This window comes from Notechis scutatus, chromosome 4, assembly GCF_049901735.1.
Source record: "Notechis scutatus isolate UNSWTSFEM ecotype Mainland chromosome 4, rNotScu1.2, whole genome shotgun sequence".
In the NCBI taxonomy this organism is placed as follows: domain Eukaryota; kingdom Metazoa; phylum Chordata; class Lepidosauria; order Squamata; family Elapidae; genus Notechis; species Notechis scutatus.
Window position 1 is genome coordinate 37,534,578 of NC_142012.1, and position 6,177 is coordinate 37,540,754.

Below are 6,177 nucleotides of genomic sequence, written 5' to 3' on the forward strand. Positions count from 1 at the left end.
CAGGCCTTCAAGCTTTGGAAGCTATGACATCACCCCTATGTCTTCTCCTTAGGCTCTTTGCACTCCTAGGATCTTAATGTCTTTTTTGTACTGTGGTGACCTGAACTGGATGCAATATTCGAAGTGTGGTCTCACTGGTATAGTATCAAGTGGTACTTTCACTTCCCCTGATGCTATCCTCTGTTGATGCAGCCTAAGACTTCATTGGCTTTTTTGGCAGCTGCAACACATTATTCACTCACATTAAAGCAGTGGTTCACCAGGAAACCTAGATCCCTCTCATAGATACTGCTGTTGAACCCTGATACTACCTATTCTGTATCTTTTGGTTTTTCCTGTGCATTTCCCTGCCTGTTTCACCACTGAACTGCTGGATAAGGCACAATGACCTATGTTCAGAATGACTGAACAACAAAACTGAACTGAACAAAGAAAACAGTTACAAAAAGATGTTTTGAAGCAGATAATTGTAGATGGAAATGTTCCTAATCTTCAAACTTTAAAAGAAAATAACACTTTAAAAAACATTTTCTCCTTGAAAGGGTTCTGAATTGTCTCACTTAATGATTCTTGAGAACTTATCAGAATAGAATAGAATGGAATGGAATGGAATGGAATGGAATGGAATAGAATAGAATAGAATAGAATAGAATAGAATAGAATAGAATAGAATAGAATAGAATAGAATAGAATTCTTTATTGGCCAAGTGTGAATTTGTCTTTGGTGCATATGCTCTCATTGTACATAAAAAAGCTGTTTATCTAAAAAAAAAAAAAAAAAGGTAGCTGTTTTTCCATAGGCAAAAAGGCAGATAATATCTAGTGTTTTTTTGTAAGCAATTCTTTTCAGCTGTCTCATTTTAAGTCTTAATTGGTAAGACACATAAATGGGACACCCATATACCTTTTATTCATAACAATATATACATTGCCTTTTATACTGGTTGCACAATATACAAGTCATAAATTAAAATTAACAGAGGGACAGAATACCTAAGCTATTATCTAAGAGTTTGGAAAATATTCCAAACAATAAGTCTGTAGTATTGAATTAATTCTGTGCTCAATAGGTCCTATATTTGCCATATTCTTCTGAAACATCTTTCACAAATGCACATTTGCTTTCCCGGAAGTTTTGAAAGGATGTGATTTGAAATGCACAAGCAGAAAGCAGGAAATAGATAAAACATCCTTTTCCTCCTTCATGTCATTCCATCCAAAGCTGTTCCTTTTTTCCTAAAAACGGTTGCTAGGGTTTTGTCAACTACTCTTGCATGTGGCATCTTGTTCAACTTTTAACTCTCTTGCACAACAATTCAAGAAATAATGCCTTCTGTTGATTCCTTTCTCCCCACCCCCATTTTTCATTTGGGGGTTTGTGACTATAAAGCTCAGAGGTTTTCTAAACAAAATCATAAATCAAAGAAGAAGCAGGATGTTCATCTGAGCCACATGTTGGGAAACATTAGTTTCTAAGTTTTTAATTACATGAAAAATTTATTTTATGTAGTGTCTTATTAACTTTAATCTAATAGCTACAAAGCATAGGCACAGATTTGGAAAGGTTCTGATTTTCCAACTAAACAAGAGTAATCTACACAGGTTCAAAAGATTCCAAATGGATATATACATGTTTTAATGCTACCTAGATGTCATTAGTGATTGGAACACTCATAAGATCATTCTCAAAAGATTTTCAAAAATTTATTTCTCCCCCAACTCTTCATATGAAGGAAACAAATGCATACAAGTATTGTAAGGAAGAAGAAAGGAGGTGACTTTTTTGGACTGACAGTTCTAACTTCTGATTCCAGTGAATAATTTTATCATAGTGCTTTGAGAAGATATGCCAGATTGCAGAAATATATTTTAGTACCGTTTACTAGTTGTCCCATAAGGAGAAGAAATAATAAGAGAACTTTGTTGGAGTCTATGAAATATTGAAGGGTGCACCAGTTAATATTTTATGGAAAATATTGGATTTTTGTTTCTGTCACTACATGCTTCAATCTATCATTCATTCCTGGTTTTGTGTATTTTTCTGTAACTTTGGAAAAGAAATCACAAAACTTTGCATACAATATTTTGTTCATCATAATTATCTAGAATTCTTTCACTCTATTTCTTTCTTTCATCTTTCTTTCATTCTATTTTTTTTATCTATTTACTTTAAAAACTGTCATATCTGTCTGATTGTTTATAAACTTTAATTGGGTAAAATAGTGCGGCATAGGGCAACATTTTTAAATTCAAATTACTTAAAACAGGCCAACTTAAAGACTGTATCCAAAGTGTGATTACTCTCCTGTGGGATTTAAATTTGGCCAAGTTTTGTCTTCAGCACTGCTTTGCAACCATCAGTCAACCGCACATGATCATCATTTTCAGTGCTCTGCCAGCTTCCTGCAAGGAAAGTCAATGGGGATGCCATCAGGAAATTGGAAATTGCTCCTGCTCCCATTGCATTCTTGCCTGATTATGATCATTTTATTTATTTCTTTAAATAAAGAGATATTTCTTTAAAAAATGACCCAACATATAATGAGTTGTCTAGTTTTCAAATAAATGTTTCCATCCAGAAATATGAAATTTTAAAGATGCAGTTCAGGGATGAGAAAACTAAGTCCTGCACCCAGGCAGAAAAAAATAGATGAGATTGAAAGGATTAGATGTGACATGAAGGATTAGATGTGAAGGATTAGAGACGCTGTCACAGAGGGGGTTCAACCTATTTTCCAAAGCACTTAAGGGAAGGAAAAGAAGCAATGAGTAGAAGGGAATCTAAGAAAGACCCAACCTAGAACTAAGAAGACATTTCCTGATAGTAAGAATAATCAATCAGTGGAACAGTTTGCCTCCAGAAGTTATAGATGCTCCATCACTGAAGGTTTCCAAGAAGAGATGGACAACCATTTGTCTGAAATAATATAGGGACTCCTGCTTGAGCAGGTGGTTGGACTAGAAGACCTCCAAAATCCCTTCGATGTTTGTTTCACAAGATGATTTTGATAAGTTCTCTGAATGTATGCTCACCTACACACACATCTTTTTCGAAACCCTAAGTATTATGTAAAAATGCTGATTTTACATTTTAAAAACCCTCTAAAATCTATCAATTTGAAACTTTTCTTCCCAGAAATATTTGTCATATTTGTCTAAGTTCATCCAATTCTAGTTAAGAATAACAAAGTTATTGGTATTGTCCTGGTTTATTAAAAACAAAACTTTAATAATTACAAACATCTATATTTGTCTGAAAACTGATACACATTTTATCTTCTAGTCATGATTTCCAATTCCTGCCAATGGCAAGCAATTGTATGCTCTTATAAGCAATGTCAATGTTTCTGGTCTACTGTTGGTAAGGTTGATAAAAATAACCTGTATGGCAAAGCAATTCTGTAACATTGGATGCAATCAATGGAAACTGAATTCTATTTCTAGACATTGTTGCTAATCATAAGATGAATAAAGGATAGAAAAACTTTAGTAACTTTCATGTAAATGATTCTATTAAATCCACCTCAAACGCAGCTCATAAAAATGTACATAATTATTGCTTTACAGTGTTAAAAGTATAATTCAAAGGTGTTCAATTTCCCTGACAAGTATTCTCACCTTATATTGGCTCCTTAGTGACCTCCTTTCATGCTGAAATCAGAACTTGCACACTTTGTCACCATTTCACATACATTTTTTGTTTAACAGAGTGATTTGGATTTTATTTTATTTTTTCAACTATGGGGCAAACACAAAGCCAGTAAGGTTGGGGGATTAAAACAAATGAAAATTAGATATATATGTCCTTAGGCACTTGGTAGGAACTTTGGTAGTACGAGAGAGCATTGAGCACCATAAAGTTCTTTGTAGAACAGTATAAAAAGGTTTCTACGGTTACAGGGATTAGACTGACAAGTGTTTTGTGTTAAAAGCAAAAGACTAAATATTTTCTGGTTTCCAACAAATATGAGTCAATGAGAAACTCAAATTTGGATCTAGAGATTATTTCCTAACATAAATTGAACTATGTACTAAATCACTATATTGGAAAACAAAGTAGTTATAGTGGCTGATGCCCATTCTTAAATAAAATTGATCCACAAGACAGGAACAATGGAATTCTGAAATTAAGTAGAAAGAAATATGTACAATAGCCTAACAGCATTTTGAACAAAGTAGTTGTAAAATTGTAAAAGGTTAGTCTCATTCTGGATTACTAAAACCACCTAAATCAGAAATCTGCCTAAGCAACACATATTTATTAAGCAGCAGTAATGTTGAAGAAGTACGTTCAGCTCAGGATAAACGGCAAGTGACTCTTGGCAGCTTGAGCTTCCTTGCATTTATAAAGCTATCTATTTTAAACTTGAAGTGGAAACTTTGATTAAAGCCAATTTTTAAAATGTCAGATCACCTCCAGGAAGGAAAACAGAAAGGGCTGTCAGGAAGCCTGCAAGTACAAAGTGTCCTGCAAAGTATGTGAGGCAAGAGTTGATGAGAAATCACAATAAAGTTTCCTACCCTGCTTTTCTTATAACAAACCAGACAAGCTTGCAAAATTATGTTTCAGAAAATGAAACCATATCAGATCATTAAAAATGGGAAGCATTTATAATCTACGTAAGAGCTGTACAGAATGTAAAAGGTTTATGTCACTGTATATGCAGTTATTAGTGCACATTATTTGCTAATTAATTGATGGGAAGACATTTCACCCCATTAAAAAACAGAAGATAATACGTTAAGAAAGACAAAGAAGTAATATGTTCAGATAGAGTAGACAACAATGGGGCCAACTAAATACTTTCAGATTTTCTATAAAATCATTAAAATCAGAACCAGATTACATTCTATAAGACTGAACATATCAGAATACCTACAGAAGATTCTCTTATAAGAAATCATGGGAAATTATGATGAAAATATTTTTGGGATGAAGTTCATATGGCATAAGAAGAAGAAAATTGGGTGTATCTGGTTCTGTATATCGAGTTCTCCACTCCTCTACTTGTTGAAGAATACCTTATGCCACCAGACTTGAAATTCTAGACCTAGAAAACCTTGAATTATGCTATCTTCAGTCTGACCTAAGTATGGTATATAAAATTATACATTGCAATGACTTACCTGTCAATTAATACTTCAGCTTCAACCATAACAGCACTAGAGCAAACAATAGATACAAACTCAAGGTTAACCACACCAAACTTGATTGCAGGAAATACGACTTCAGCAACAGAGTGGTCAATGTCTGGAATACTCTACCTGACTCTATGGTTTCTTCCCCAAACCCCAAAAACTTTAACCTTAGACTGTCTACTATTGACCTCACCCCTTTCCTAAGAGGTCTGTAGGGGGCGTGCATAAGCACACCAACGTACCTACCTTCCCTGTCCTATTGTTTCTTTTATTTTTCTTATATGTACCCATTTCATGTATTCATAACTATGTATATACTTATACCTATTATCTTGTAAGCGATTGATAAATCAAAATAACTAAAAATAAAATAAATAAATAATAAGTTAATACAACTAGTAGCATAGTCTGGATCTCATCTGAGACAAAAAAACATATGGAGAAGCCAACTGGGAGGATTGTGTGTGTGTATTTATGTTATGTGTATACACACACACACACACACAAACACACTAAAACTCTCATGGCTATTTGTCATCTTACACACACACACACACACACACACACACAAACACACTAAAACTCTCATGGCTATTTGTCATCTTACACACACACACACACACACACACACACACACACACTCTAAAACTCTCATGTCTATTTGTCATCTATTTGTCATTGGGTGAAATGGTGCATCATAGGGAAACAATTTTTGAATTGAGGTACCTCAAATGAGCCAATTTGCGGAATGTATCCAAAAACCTGGAATCCTATCGGATTAAAATTTGGAAAGTTATGGCTGTTTCAGGGCTTCTGTGCCACCACCCTGCATGGTGACTTATCATCATATGTTCATCATTTCCAATGCTTCCTGACAACTTACCACAAGTCAATGGCCAAATCAGCAGGAAAACTGAACTTGATCATGATGGCAAATACTCACTGTTAGCTTCCCACAAGCAATCAGTGTGAAAGCAGGCCAGAAGTTACAAGTTAAAGGATGGCATCAGGTAACTAGATGCTGTCAGGTGGGGTTGG